The sequence below is a fragment of the Medicago truncatula genome, chromosome 1 (genome assembly GCF_003473485.1).
Source record: "Medicago truncatula cultivar Jemalong A17 chromosome 1, MtrunA17r5.0-ANR, whole genome shotgun sequence".
NCBI classification, from domain to species: Eukaryota; Viridiplantae; Streptophyta; class Magnoliopsida; order Fabales; family Fabaceae; genus Medicago; species Medicago truncatula.
Genome location: NC_053042.1, coordinates 51,253,493 through 51,269,803, shown reverse-complemented (window position 1 = coordinate 51,269,803; position 16,311 = coordinate 51,253,493). Strand labels below are relative to the sequence as shown.

Below are 16,311 nucleotides of genomic sequence, written 5' to 3'. Positions count from 1 at the left end.
ACAAAAGCTTTACATGTGTTTGGATTTGCCTTGTTTTAACTCTTGATTGTATATATGAAAACATGATCAATGATGATTATTTCATTTCAAATTCAATAAAATTAATCTGGTACTATATATATATATATATAAAATGATCAATTAAATTAATTTAATTTAAACTGATATTGATTTAATCAATTTATGTTTGAAAAAATGGTTGAATATGTTTTGGTTTTAGTTTAAGTAAAATATTTCTTCATTCCTAAAAAAAAAGGTTAAATATTTCTTCAATTTTTGGTCCTTCTTGATATTCAGTTTTCAATTTTAGTCTGTGTTTATTTTTACAAATAGTTTAGTCATTTTGTGTTTCAAATGACCTCTTTTAATTTCCCTAAAAAAATGACCTCTTTTAATGTATAATTGATAGGACCTTAAAATATCATTAGTTTAATAATTTAAATATTTAATATTTAATCTTTATTAATTTTTCTATAACTTTAAATTAAAACATAATCGTTAAATTTAAGATTGAATGTTTATACTATATATTAACTAATCATATTTTACGGTCTTATCAACTACTGTAAGTTATAAAAAAATCGATTGAAAAATGAACCATAAACTATTCTAAAATAGCAGGGATTAAAATGGAAAACAAAAAAATTTAAAAGGATTAAAAATCAAAGAAACTTTTGAAAGAGATTAAAAGAAAAATAAAATATTTTTAAGAGGATTAAAAACATATTTAACCATTTAAAAGAATATTATGTGAAAAACACAATCATTTAGAGTGCATCTATATAAAAAAGAAGCTACTAGTGCGCCAAAGAGTAATACATGCATAAAGAGCGTAATAGCAAGCTCTTTAATAATGTTGTAACTTCTATTTCCATGTTGTTAGATAACGTTAAATATATGTCTTTAGCCTGGTTGAAAGCCAAAAAGATTGTTTTTAGGTTTGGTACAGATAGGTGGTGTTCAATCCCTTCCAATGCTTGGGCATCGCTTAATGGTTTGTTTATGGGTGCTTGACCGACTCATTGTTTTTAAAGTAATTCATTTGGCACACCTTGTGTTAGAGGAGTTTGCTTTTGGTGGTTAATATATATTCCATTTTTGTTTGTTCAAAAAAAGATAGAGAATTGATATTTGTACAATTATTTTTTTTAGTAAAGATATATATATTTTTTGTGTACAGTACGTAAAGATGTTTGTACAACCATTTGACGATAATTTTTATGATAATTTTTCTCTCTCTTCTTATTGATAAAAAACAATAACAAAAATAAGGAAGAAAAAATAAAAAACACAATACAATTACGAGATAAATTGTTTAAAATACAAATATCATTTCCCTTTTTTTCAACAATTTTTGGGATAACATTTTATTTGTTTTTTAACTAAAACAATAGAAAGAGTATGAAAGGGTTGTTTTAAAATGATTGTACATCCTCGATTCTTTAAAGATAAATGTTTATCACTGCTAGCATCATTGTTTAGAGTCCATGCCAGCTAGGATGCAGAGCTGGCAAGTCACAATGCAAAAAAGTTAGAGAATTGCTGATTACACATGTTGTTTGGCTGAGAAACACATGTAAAATTCAAAAATACTCCTCGACAGAAAAAATAAAATCGACTGCAGTTAACTACCGAGAAAAACCTCGGCAGTTAACTGCCGAAATTCAATTAAATCCATCGACAATTGAGTGCCGTGGAATCACTCCATTTCTTTTTGTTTGTCGATGCATGCTCATACAAAATTAGAAAAAAAAAAATATTGAAACCACATGCATTTTCATATCTACAAGCCTCATGCAAAGTTCATGGAAGGTTGGTGAAAGAGTCCATGTGTGAAAAAGCCTCATACACCGTTGAGACACTTAGATTCCAATTCTTCTCTTCTTCTTCAATTATTCTGATCCTAATTTACCCAAGGTTTTGCAATGGTAGTTTGATCCACATAACAAATTTCAATTGGCTTTTTTTGTTTGATGAATTTGGGAACTACCCACAAAGAAAAAATATTAAATTTGATGGGAAAAGGAAATTTGGGTGAAGATAAAAAATTGTTTGATTGTTCAGGAACACAAAGTGATTGGGAAAAGGAAATTTGGGTGAAGATAAAAAATTGTTCATGAACACAAATTGATTGGGAAAAGAAATTTTGATGGAAAAATTGTTTGGGTGAATACAGGAACACGAAGTGATTCCACGGCACTCAATTGCCGATGGATTTAATTGAATTTCGGAAGTTAACTGCCGAGGTTTTCCTCGGTAGTTAACTGCAGCCGATTTTATTTTTCCTCGACAGTCAACTGCCTAGGGGTATTTTGGTATTTTACATGTGTTTCTCACCAAACAACATGTGTAATACTCAAAAAGTTAAATGGAATCGAGTTGAGGACTGCTAAGATAGTAAAAGAAGACAGAGATGTAGAACTAGAGATGCACCTAGGTAATTTCTCAATCAACTCTAATGATTACAGCAATTGTCTTGTTTGGTTTTGCTGATCATACTTTTACGTCCCACAAGTGTTTGATAAAATATCTCTGTAAAATAGGCACACAGATTTTGCTTAATGAGTTAATGCCTTTTCTTTTTCTATTTCCAAAGTTCTTAATTCATGGTACATTTCCATAGATTCCAGGAATAGAATTGTCAATTACTTTTATTCCAATATATAAATGTAACTCTGGTTATATGTTATACTTTTATTCCAATTGTATTTCACATGGTTCAATTTTGTGGTCTATAGTATTTATGTAACAACAAATAAAGTGAAAACTGTTTTCACCCATGTCTTAACGAGGAAAGAATTGACTGACAGTGATTCCGTTGGTTGAATTACCGATATTGTCCAATTCCTTGTTGGAGGTCGCGTTTTCTTCATTTCCTCTACGCTGAAAATATGGTGGTTCAAGAGGGGATGGCAGGTTGATTGAAGGGCTGTTGAGGTAGAATGCTATTGTTGCCATTGTAGGTCTGTCATCTGGATTTTCTTGAACACATAACAAACCAATGTGGATGTATTTGATGACTTCTTCATGTGAATAAGTTCCTTCCATGCTAGGATCCATTAGTTCAAGTGGTGTTTGCTCTGCCCATTTTGTCCAAGCCTACAATATTCATTTGTCAATTAAGAAAACAATTCTTTCAAAAACTCTATTCAAGAGAAGTCTAAGAAATTTTTGACTCACATATCTCCGGATGTCATCAACACACTCTGATTCAGCCGAACAACCTTTCCTCTTTCCACTAATAATCTCTAGAACCATGATTCCAAAACTATACACATCTGATTTCACAGAAAAGTATCCATGCATGGCATATTCTGGAGATATATAACCACTATATATGAAAAACGAGAAAGTTTGTTTAGTAGACATCGCTCATAATGATTGTTAGGTAAAAAAGACATGTATGAAGGTGAATAAAGTAAAGTAGGAATCGTAAGCTTACTATGTTCCTACAATCGTGCACGTGCTTTCTTCAATTTGATCTATAGATACAATTCTAGCCATGCCAAAATCTGATATTTTTGGGTTCATGTTACTATCTAATAAGACATTGCTAGGTTTAAGATCACGATGTATTATTTTGAGGCGAGAATCTTCATGGAGGTAAAGAATTCCACGGGCAATTCCTTTGATGATCTTCTGGCGTTGAGACCAAGGTAAAAGCTTTCGCTTATGGGGATCTACAATGTTAGTTTCTTTGGATGGTCAATTTCGAGTTCAAATAAGAACGGATCCACAAAAGGTAATTCATTTATCAAGACATCTAGTTTAAAGTTTAGAAATGACATACCAAATAGAAAGTAATCAAGACTTTTGTTCGGCACATACTCATAGATAAGTATCTTCTCTTCATCTTCCAAACAAAATCCTAGTAATCTCACTAGATTTCTGTGTTGAAGCTTGGCTATAACTTGAACCTCATTTTTAAACTCTACTGCACCTTGTCCAGAGCTTCTTGTAAGCCTCTTCACAGCAACTTCTTGTCCATCCAAAAGAACTCCCTGAATAACAATAAAAAAAGTCGTTATGGACTAGATTATTGTTTAATCTAGATTATTGTTTAATCTAGTCCTTGTTGATTTATTTACCTTGTAGACTTCTCCAAATCCACCTTTGCCTATCCTGTTTTCTGCAGCAAATCTGTTTGTTGCTGCTTCAATTTTGGCAAATTCAAATTGTAACGATTCCAAAGTGGTAACATCATTTCCAACTACAACAACACGTTTGAATTCTATAAGTTATATGGCTAAAAGAAATGCCTCTTTTTATATGCAAATAGTAGTATATTTTTCCACATTACAGCTTTCTTTGAGAATATCATGCTGATTCTTTGGTACTTTTCTATATAGAAAGCAACAACATCCAAAGACTAACAGCATCAGTGAAACAACAATTGGAACACCAATCTCAAATATAGTTAGTGTCTTCTGTTTTCCTTTTCCTGCATCAATACCAGTACCTTCTGTTATTCAGTTTCTATCAAGAAAAATGATTATGCTGCTAACTAACAAATATTTCTTAAACTGATAAGTATTTTATATTTTTAGCTATTTATCTTGAATGATGAAAAGAAATAAAACAGCTTTTTTTTTAAAAAAATAAAAAATAAATAAAAAATTTACCCCCTGAGCCCTGTCATATAAATGAGAAAATAAGAATTTTGTTTTTAGTATCTTCTTTGGATTAGCTTATTGTGTATGTTCAGGAAAGCTAATAATAATCAAAATAGTCAGAGAGAACTTTGGATTGTAAAGCTTATTTTCCTTAAATAGTATGCTTATTCAGATGTGCTAATTAATTCCATTTGAAAAGCCATATTCTATGTTGTTTTACCCAATTGATTTGTGTATATAACTCCATAGTACTTATTGTTATTAATGTATTTGATTAAAAATTGATATCTCCTGATTCCCCTATCTTCTCCTAATAAACATCTTTATGATGGATTGAAGGTATCTTGTTTTCTGCTTCTCCTTGTTTTTCTATATATCTTTCTATCTAGGAAGTGTGTAGAATGTGTAGTGTTGCTAAAGGCCACTATACAACAAATGATTTTTCAAGTTGACCGATCATGATTTGTTCACAGAAGCAAAATCACATATCCCCTTCTCTTGTGCCCACCACAGAAAGTAGAAACATAACATCTAGCAGAAACTTTTTTCACGAAAAGCTAACACCCTCTCCTAATTGATAAAATATTGATGAACTAATTATATTTTCATTAGAGGGACAGGAAAAGATTATTGGTGATTTCAATTCTTGTTCTCCCAAGTTCTTACAGAAGATATATCTTTTGCTAGATATAGTAATCATGGGTTGACAGTAATATATGGTATGATTACATTGATGTCTTATTATGTCAGAAATGGTCGTAAAATTAAAAAAGTGTAAATGAGGGATAATCAAAAGTTTAAACCTGGTCGAGCTGAAAGGCGAGGATTTGTGGGTGGAGGCAGCACCCAAGAATTATTGTCGTCTGCCTTGTGGAATGGATATAATTCAAATCTAACACCACAACTGGGATATAATATTGTGCCTCCAGATTTTCCTCTGCAGCAACTGGTTGGAACTTCAGCTATGGCATCACTAAGACACCAGCTGCAGTTCTCTGCAGATAGGCATGGGAGGCACCAAGCACCGCCATATACTTTTTGGTTTTCTGTGAGGTTCACTGACTTGACAGCAAATTTTGCAGAAGCATTTCCAGTCTCCCTTCTCAAATCGTTTAACATATCCCAAAGAATGTTGTTGAAGCGCCCAACGTCACCCACATAATCCTTTTCGTTCATGAAATTGATTTCTGGACTTTTCTCCACAGTGGTAAAGAAGCGACGATCAGAATAGTGCACATAGCATGCGCTGTACCAAACCAAGGCTTCTTTTGCTGTGGTGCACAGTGAAGATATGAGTTTGGCTGCTTCTATCACACACAACCGGCAGATTTTGGGGTCAATGTCTCTTACACAGAGGAAGAGACCGTAGACAGTGTCCAGAGTGTTATCACTTGCAACTGTGGCGTTGTAGTATCTGGCATTGTTACTACTATTGGATGAGAGCCAATCTAGGAGTGTTTTGATGTTGGAACGGTAAGAGTTATTGGTATTAGAAGTGTTGTTCCGTGTGCAGTTATAGAAAGCATGTGTGCCATTATCAATAGCAGCTTGTATGATGGGAGAAGGAGAGCAATGAACAAAGAGGGAAAAGAAAGTTGCAAGTAAAAACAGCAAATGGAAGGAAGCCATTCTTCACAAGGGGGGCTAGGAACTCATAATATGATATGACAAGCATAGTGAGTTAGTGACGTTGGTAGTCGTTGATATATATGTTTTCTTTTGTGAACTTTAAAGATTTAGTTTAATGATCCTATGACAAAGATTTGGTTAAATAATAATTAATGTAATAGTTATGATTATATAGCCCAACCCACTAAGTAATTTATTCATTTCATTCCCTTGATTCAGTCTTTATCGAAAACTTTTATATTCTACACATGTTGCTATCTCCACTCAATAATTTTATACTCTGCACCACATTCAAAAAGCTTTGTGAAAACATCATGTAACATTCCCACTTTATTCACTCACTGCAATTATGAAAGTACAACCTCGGCTGCTTTTGCTCGAGGACAAAAATTTCAGTGTCCACATAGATTATTGTATATATTTTATATATTTCCCACTCTAAAATGACACATGGGCTTAAATATGGTTGTTTATTTTAAAAACATTTAATAGTGGGAGAAAATTATGAAACTGAAAACTGTTAAAAAAAACATCAACTAAACTCCTTTGGCCTATCAATCTGAGCATATAAAATCCCTATAGCATATAAATTTTCACTATTCTGTATGGTTTAAGAAACTGATTTAAATAAAATTTGAATGAGAACAAAGTTATCTGCAGTTGACTTAGAGGATAATTGTCAGCATTTACCTTGGGTGTGTAAGAATTAAAAATTATATCCCGCAAGAAAGCTGCTGCCTATGTACACTAGGGGGAAGTTAAAGTGTTAATTACGTTGTTCTGTTAAGTGGTTGTTTGATGTTGTGACGAGTTTGGCAAAATTACCGTAAACCAGCGTAATTTTGTAAGAGATATACTTTGTAACTTTGACAAAATTATCTTGGCATTAAATAAATGGAAAATGCTTTCGTCTCGTACTATTCAGCACTATTGTAAATAAATACACATTAAGTGTTGTAAATTTAGATGTGAAACTATCATTAATAAGAAGAAATTAAAAGAAATATGATAACAAATAATTAAGACCAGTAAGAAAGAGAAATAAAGTATTGCCGACACAGCTCCATCGAAATCTTAACAAATCAAAGTAGAGGAAACCTACAAAAAGCACACTATTAAGTTACCTGAGGCGTGACATAGTCAATGTCCTTGAAGATTTTATCTGCCTCATAAGCGAATATCCTCCACCAGGATACAACAGGTCTTCCCCGTTATGAATCATAACCAAAGATGACAGAAGAACTCAAATTTATCACAAAGATGTCAGGAGATGTAACCCAGAAACTCAACATTTTGGATGAGAGAAAAAATAAATTGAAAAAGTATGTATGTGTGTATACTGTGTCTCTTTGTTTTCTTTGATGGCAATCACTATTTATTGTAGTAAGTACGTGTAAAGAAAAAATGAAGGATCTTTCACTGAGAGTTGTGTTGTTCCTTATATTAAGGAAATAGACATAATAATAGAAAATGTGATTTAAGCCTTTGATTAAATCAACAAAAATAACAAACAATTTTTAATAACTTTTGAAATATAATATCAACTTAAAAATAAAACACTAAGTGTATGTTTAATGTAGTAAATGGTAAAATGGATAAAATTTGTATCCTAGTCCTATACCAAGTGCAGTTATAAGGGTGATTGCTCATCAACTTTCTTATATGCTCAGATATGTCAAGATACACCAGCTTCTGCAGAATTCAACATTTTCAAGGAGTTGGATGAGCAATCACATACATATCTAAAGAAGGCCGTGGAAGGAAATATTCCAATTCCATTTCCATTGCATACAACGTAGTCTTTACTGTTATGACTCGTGTTTTAGATTTTACACAAGAAGAAACCATTGTTGGGGATCAGGGTATTTCTACAAATTGTGAGTAAAATACACAATAATCAAGCAACTTTTATTATGAAGCTAAATTTAGTTATTAAACTTACATACGATTCATGCCAATTTTCATACCATCAAGTTTACATAAAAATTGAGCTTTTTTTTTTTTTTTTTTTATATATATATATATACCACTCCCTCCATCTCTTGATTATACACGTCTCATTCCCACTTTACACATTTATTTAAAAATGTTGGTGTTGTAGTAAATGTGTACATTTTTTTGCATAATTATAATTGAATTATATTTTGTAGTATATATGTACTTCTTTCGACCCTAATTATAAGCATTTAATATTATTCACATATGTTAAGAAAAGTTTGGTCATTGCATACGGGGGATTTGACATGGACAAAAATATCGATGTTTTGACATTACATTTCGGCATGTCTAATGGCTAAACTTGACAGAAGTACTCATTTGATAGACTTGAAATAAATCGAGGATAATTTTCCTATTTCTAACAATTCTATAACAAAATTGATTGATGTTCATAAATTCAAGAACAAAGTAGCATATTCACTCTTTTGCAGCTCATGTAACTTTAACTGTGATCCAAACATTTAGGTACGTAAAGGAAAATGTTGTGGTACACTTGTACTATGGAGTAAAAGTAACGCCCCTCATCCATTGCTTTTCTACGCATGGTTAGCATCTTTTTATTGGTCAAACAACTCATTCATTTGGTTTCTACTAAAAATTTCTCACCAATTAGCCATGATGTCAATAAAAGACAATTAAAACAATAGAGTTAAAATATACCTCTAATCCGTATAAAATTATAAATTTTTAAGTTTAGTACTTCAAAAAAAAAAATGTTTACTCTTTATTTGCATTTTATGGGAAACATTAGTACTTCAAAAAAATTATGGAGAGGATCCTAATTCATTTTAAGGACTAAAAGTATTTATTTTTTAAAAAATTTAAAAATTGGAACTATCCTTGTAAATTGAAATATTATGGAGGACCAATTTTTTTTTTTTTTTTGAAAACTCGATATTGATGGAGGACCAAAATTATGGAAGACCAAAATTACAATTGAATTTTAATAGAGATTAAACTTGAAATCTCGTTGGACTAAAAATACATATATATATTTTTTACAAAAGGACTAAAAATATATTTAATCCATCAATAAATAATCATTTTAGAATTATACAAAATTGGTAATGAAAATTGAAAATACAAAACCTTCCATTTGTTATGCGAAGCCAATCTTAAAAATTAATGACCTTAAACTATAAATAGCAATGTTAAGAAGAAACGGGCGGGTCCTTACCGAACAGAAATACACTGACCTGTTCATAACCACGCGTGCAACCCCTTTAAAATTGGGCTCTATACTCCTATATTTAGGATGTCTTGTACTTTTCGTCAGAAATCATTATGACCGGTGAAAAATGATTTTTCTTTTTCTATCCTACAAGTTTTTCACGCGTCTTATATAGTTATGATTTTAGAATCTGAACCTTATAAAAACCCCATAAAACTTTTAAAAACACGTTGAAATATAATAAATTATATTCTTAACTATGTATTATTATCATTTTTTTCAATTCTTATTTTATCATTTTCATATTATTTATTAATAACAAATTTGTAAAACAACTTATAATATCTTTTTTTCATGCAAAATCAATAACATTTTTTAATACACGTAAAACAGCCAAAAAATCTTATAATTTATGACAGATGAAATAAAAAAAAAATGTAAAAGTAAAAGAAAAAATGATTTTAAGTGTTCTTTTAAATATTGATGCATTCACCATTATCATAAATACAAAGTGAAAGATGTTAAATTGATAGTGATAAAATTAATATTTTTTTAGAAAAAAAATTAATATTAATTATAATATGTAATTGAAAAATGTAGTTAATATTGTATTAAAAAATAAAATAAGTCATTCATTTTGAGATTATTTTACAAATGAATCACTTATTATGTGACAGAGATGGTAGATGTCAAATTTTAATTAGTTTGTACACATGTTAAACAACCAATAAATTTTATTAATTTTAGAGGGCAATTTTTCTCTTGTCTATGATATTCTCAATCATGTATTAGCTTAGCAACTCAATAATATGTACATATCTTATCTATGATAGAAATAGAGGTTCCGTACTAGGTACGTAATGCTGCATTAGGGACCACGAGCACAAATATGGGAATTGGATTTTGATCCTGATAAGGTTGAAACATTGCTGTGTTTTGATTTAGCCGTACGTGTTTGTAAGCTTTATTAAACACTAAAACTGTATCGTCTGGTCAGGCTCAAAGCCTAATTCAAAACCAAAAGGACCACGAGCGAGAGACAATTTCTCATGGAAAATCAAGGTGGTTTGCACTGGATTTGGGTGCGTTTGTTATACACTTTTAGATTTTTTTTCTTTATAAAAAGCATCACTTTTATAATTTTAACAAGTTTGTTTAGGTCTTTAGGATTTTAAAAAAAAAAAACTCGTTTTTAAAAAGTATATTTTTTTACTTTAAAAAAATAGAGTAAATTGCACTCAGATCTCTTGGGGTTTTATTAAAATTTAAAAGACACTCACACTCCCTCTAATTAAAGGTCCGTTTGTTTTGGACTTTTTCGAAGAAAAAAAATTAACCAAAAAATCACTTTAGTTATCTATATTATATATAAAGAATACACATACGTGTATAAAGAAAATAACATGTTTTGCTTTTTTTGGGTGACTTTTTATTTTTATAAAATTATCCTCAATTTTCAATACATATAATAAATATATAAGAGTAAATTTAAATATTAAAATAAAAGTGTAACAAAGACGGTATGAATATTTTTATTTTACAAAGTGTAACATTTAAACAAAAGTATGTTACACTTTTTAAAGGATAAAGGAAGAGTAAATTTTTTCTTCCTTTATCCTTTAAAAAGTGTAATATACATATACTAGATGAGTATATCTATATTCTATACATATTTTTTTATTATCCCAGTTATACTTTTAAACAACTTTTTCTATAATAAATATTGTTGTTGGTGTCATTAAAAAAAAAAATAAGAATTTCGATTATATTTTTTTTATATTGTTGGTGTCATTAAAATATATAATCATGGTTAGTTTGATTTTTTTTTTTGACAAAGGTTAGTTTGATTTGTTATAATATTAAAGCAAAAACATTTATATTTTTGCTTTTAATTAAAATTAAAATATAATAAAAAACAGTGTTCATAATTTTCAAACGTTAAAGCAATCAAAATAGTGGAAAAACGGGCACGTGAGTACCCATCTTTTTGCTAGTTTTGATAGTGTTTGTTTCATATTTTAAAAAATCCATTGTGTTAAAAAAAATAAAAAAAGTGGCATGCTCATAAACGTGGTCAAACTAAATAAACAAATTATGTATCCCACTAAATCATAAAAACATTAAAAACAAAACTATAAAAAAAAAAAAACTATACATTTATAAGTTTCTAAAATTCTTAAAGGTTAAAGAGTACCCTCTAATAATATCAAGTTGATTTCAATTGATTATACTCGATTTTACCCTATTTTAATTTGATGTGAAATTGCTTTGAATTCGATTTCACCCAAACCAATTTAAAACCTAAAAACATAAAATTATGTGATTTTACATTTTTCTTTTTTTGAGGGAATTCGGTGATTTTACATGTTAACACGATTTTGACAACGTTGGCCAGCTCTCATACCCATTTTGTCCAAGCCTTAAATATATGGTTGTTTATTTGAAAAACATTTAAAAGAATAGTTGGAGGGTGGGAATAATGAAATAAAAGTTGTTAAAGAAATCATCAACTAACTAAATTCATTTGAGTTAAATAAAATTTGAACGACAACAGAGTTTTCTGCACTTGAGTTAAAGATAGATGATAATTTTGTCTGCATTTTATTCCGCAAGAAAGATGCATTTGTAAACCAATGGGGAAGTTAAAGTGTTATTTAGGTTGTTCTCCTTTTAAGATGTGCTAAATGTTATTTCTCAATCAATTCTATCACCAAAATATATATGATCACAACAATTCTCTTGTTTGATTTTGCTGATCATACTTTACACACTACAACTGTTTGATAAATTGTCTCTCAAAAATATGCACACACATTTTGCTTAATGAATTAATGCCTTTACTTTTTCTATTTACAAAGTTCTAAGTGTATGGTACATTTCCATACCGATTCCAATGTTCTTTACCCGATTCCTTGATTTTGCCAATTAGTTTTATTCGAACATGTAGATGTTCTCTATTATATGTTATAGTTTACCATGGTCTACAAGCGTTGTGTAACAGCAGATAATGATATTCATACAACGAAAACTGTTTTCGCCCACATCTTATCGAGGGAAAAATTCGGTCATAGTGACTCCGTTGGTGGAATCACTTATATTATCTAGTGCGATGTTGGGGGGCATATTGTCTTCAGTTCCATTACGCTTAAAATATGGTGGTTCAAGAGGGGATGGCAAGTTGGTTGAAGAACTGTTGAGGTAGAATGCAACTGTTGCCATTGTAGGCCTGTCTTCTGGATTTTCCTGAACACATAACAAACCAATGTGGATGTAGTTGATGACTTCTTCATGGGAATAAGTTCCTTCTATATTAGGATCCATTAGTTCCATTGGTGTTTGCTCTGGCCATTTTGTCCAAGCCTACAATATCCATTTGTTAATGAAAAAAAATCATTTTTTCAACTCTATAATGAGATGTGTAAGAAATGTTGTACTCACATATCTCCGGATGTCATCAACACATTCTGATTCAGCATAACAACCTTTCTTCTTTCCACTAATAATTTCTAGAACCATGATTCCGAAACTATACACATCAGACTTCACAGAAAAATATCCATGCATTGCATATTATGGAGATATATATCCACTACATATGAAAACAAGAAAGCCTGTTTAGTGGGCATCAATGAATATGAATGAAAATTATTTTTAGGTAAAATAAAGTAATAGACATGAGAAATTGAATGAAGTAAAGTAGGAATTAGAAACTTACTATGTCCCTACAATTGTGCATGTATTTTCTTCAATTTGATCTACTGATACAATTCTAGCCATGCCAAAATCTGATATTTTTGGATTCATATTACCATCTAACAGGACATCGCTAGGTTTCAGATCACGATGTATGATTTTGAGGCGAGAATCTTCATGGAGATAAAGAATTCCACGGGCAACTCCTTTGATGATTTTCTGACGTTGAGACCAAGATAATAGTTTTCGCTTCTGGGGGTCTACAATATTAGTTTATTTGGAAGGTTGATTATCCAGTTCGAATCATAATGGATCCATAAAAGGTCATTCATTTATCAAGGCGCTTCTAGTTTAAAGTTATAATATTTAAGTTTAAAAACAACTTACCAAATAAAAAGTAATCAAGACTCTTGTTTGGCACATACTCAAAGATTAGTATCTTCTCCTCATCTTCCAAACAAAATCCTAGTAATCTTACTAGATTTCTGTGTTGAAGCTTGGCTATAACATGAACCTCATTTTTAAACTCTACTGCACCTTGCCCGGAGCTACTTGTAAGCCTCTTCACCGCAATTTCTTGTCCATCCAAAAGAATTCCCTGAACAACATATATAAGAAGTCGTTATGGAAAATAGGTATAGTCATATTATTGTTTAACGTAATACTAGATATATTTACCTTGTAGACTTCTCCAAATCCACCTTTGCCTATCCTGTTATCTGCAGCAAATCTGTTTGTTGCTGCTTCAATTTCGGCAAATTCAAATTGCAAGGATTCCAAAGAGTTAATGTCATTCCCAACTACAGAAACAAGTTTTAATTCTATAAGTTATATGGTTAAAGGAAATGCATCTTTTTGTTTGCAAATAGAAATACATTTTTCCACATTGCAGCTTTCTTTGAGAATATCATGCTGATTCTTTCTGTCTTTTCTATATAGAAAGCAACCGCTTCCCAAAACTAAAAGTACCAGTGAAACAACAATCGGAACAATAATCACAATTATTGTAAGTGTCTTCTGTTTTCCTTTCCCTGCATAAATATCAACCTTGTGTCATTGTCAATTTTCATTAAGAAAAATGAGAAGAAAACTGATGATTATGCAGCTAAAAAACTAAGATTTCATAAACTGGTAAGAATTTTATCTTTTGAGCTATTTCTCTTGATTGTTGAAAATAAGAAGAAAACTGATATTAGGGGTCACTATTATGCACTACGAATATTTGTGTATTTGATTAAGGGTGGAAATTTCCTGATTCCCCTCTCTTCTCCAAATAAACATCTTTGATTGACTGGAAATATCTTCTTTTATGCTTTTTTCTTCATTTTTCTATATTCCATTCTATCAAGGAAGTGGTTATAATGTTTAGTGTTGTTGAAGGCTATAAGACAACGTATTCTTTTCCAACTTGACTAATCAGGATTTTTTTCAGGACCAAAATCATGTATCCCCTTCTCTTGGGCCTCCCATTGAAACATAACATCTTGCCATTTTTTCTTTTCTTTTTTAAAGCTAAACCCTCTCCTAGTTCTTAAAATATTGATGAACTACTTATATTTTCCTTTGTTGAGTATGGCTGCTATATAAACATAGAAGAGGGACAAGGGGTAGTTAATTATTATATATGTGCTTGTAACACTGTAAACCCTAATTCGCTCAAGTAGTATAAGGAATTATAGCTTCTCTATAGTCAGAGGCAGGCAATTGGCCAAACTGCGAAAACAAACAATCGTGTTCCATTGTTTGTTATTTGTGTTTTCTTTGATCTTTTGTTACTAGTTGATGTCCTAACATCCTTAGAATGATAGGAAAAGATTAGTAATGATTTTAATTCACGTTCACAACGTACCAAGCTATTACAAAAGATAAATAACTCTTGCTAGATATAGTAGTCATGGGTTGACAGTAATATATGGGTATGATATTAACTTGATTGCTGTCTTATTGTGTCACAAATGTTAGTAAAATTAAGAAAATATATATGAAGGATTTTCAAAAGCTTAAACCTGGTGGAGCTGAAGCACGAGGAATTGTTGGTGGTGGAGGCGGTGGCCCCCAAGCAACATTGTTGTGTGCCTTGTGGAAAGGATTTAAGTCAAATTTAAGACCACAACTGGGATAAAATATTGCTCCTCCAGATTTTCCTCTGCAACAACTAGTTGGAATTTCTGCTATGGCATCGCTAAGACACCAGCTACAGTTTTCTGAAGATAGGTATGGGACGCACCAAACATAACCATATAGTTTTTGGTTGTCTGTGATATTCACTGACTTATCAGCCAATTTTCCAGAAGCATTTGCTGCCTCGTTTCTCAAATCGTTCAACATATCCCAGAGAATGTTGTTGAAGCGTCCAACTTCACCCACATAATCTTTTTCGCTCATGTAATAAAGTTCTGGACTTTTCTCCACAATGGAAAAGATTCGACGATCAGAATAGCGCACAAAGCACGCTGTGTGCCAAACTATGGCTTCTTTTGCTGTGGTGCACAGTGATGATATGAGTTTGGTTTCTTCTTTCACACACAACTGACAGAGTTTGGGGTCAATGTCTCTAATGCAAAGGAAGAGACCGTAAACTGCGTCCATATTGTTTTGGCTAGAAACTTTGGCATTGTAGTATCTGGCATTGTTACTGCTATTGGAGGAGAGCCAGTCTAGGAGTGTTTTGACGTTGGAACGGTAAGCATAACCGGAAGCAGAAGTAATGTTCCTTGTGCAGTTATAGTAAGGATGTGTTGCATCATTAGCAGGAGCTTGTATGATGGGAGAAGGAAAGCAGTGAAAAAAGAGGGAAAAGAAAGTTGGAAGTGTAAGTAGCAAATGGAAGGATTCCATACTTGGGGTGAACTAGGAGCTCAAATGTTGGTACTGGCTTATATATATGTTTTCTTTTTTAAGCTTCATGTAGTTTAATGATTATAGTAGCCCCACCCACTAGGTATAACCATGTGAAAATTATTAAACAATCTTGGCTACTTTTGGTTGAGGACAAAATTTAGGGTGTCCACATCCTCTTACTATAAATGAAAGGGTAGTGATATATAAACCACCTTAGGTGACATATGCCACTTGTACACCCACATATAATTGTGACATGTGTCCATGTGGTCCCTACACACATAAGAAACTCATCTTTTGTGTCTCTCAAACACTCTCACATGGAAGTGGTACAATGTGTGTATAGAGGAAAGGGTGTTCATGAAA

The 16,311-nt window shown here is 31.4% G+C and overlaps 1 pseudogene; it reads right to left on the bottom strand.

Annotated features, from left to right (window-relative positions):
• Positions 1-2,624: 2,624 nt before the first annotated feature.
• LOC25485259 (uncharacterized) lies at positions 2,625-16,033 on the bottom strand (annotated as a pseudogene).
• Positions 16,034-16,311: the final 278 nt, after the last annotated feature.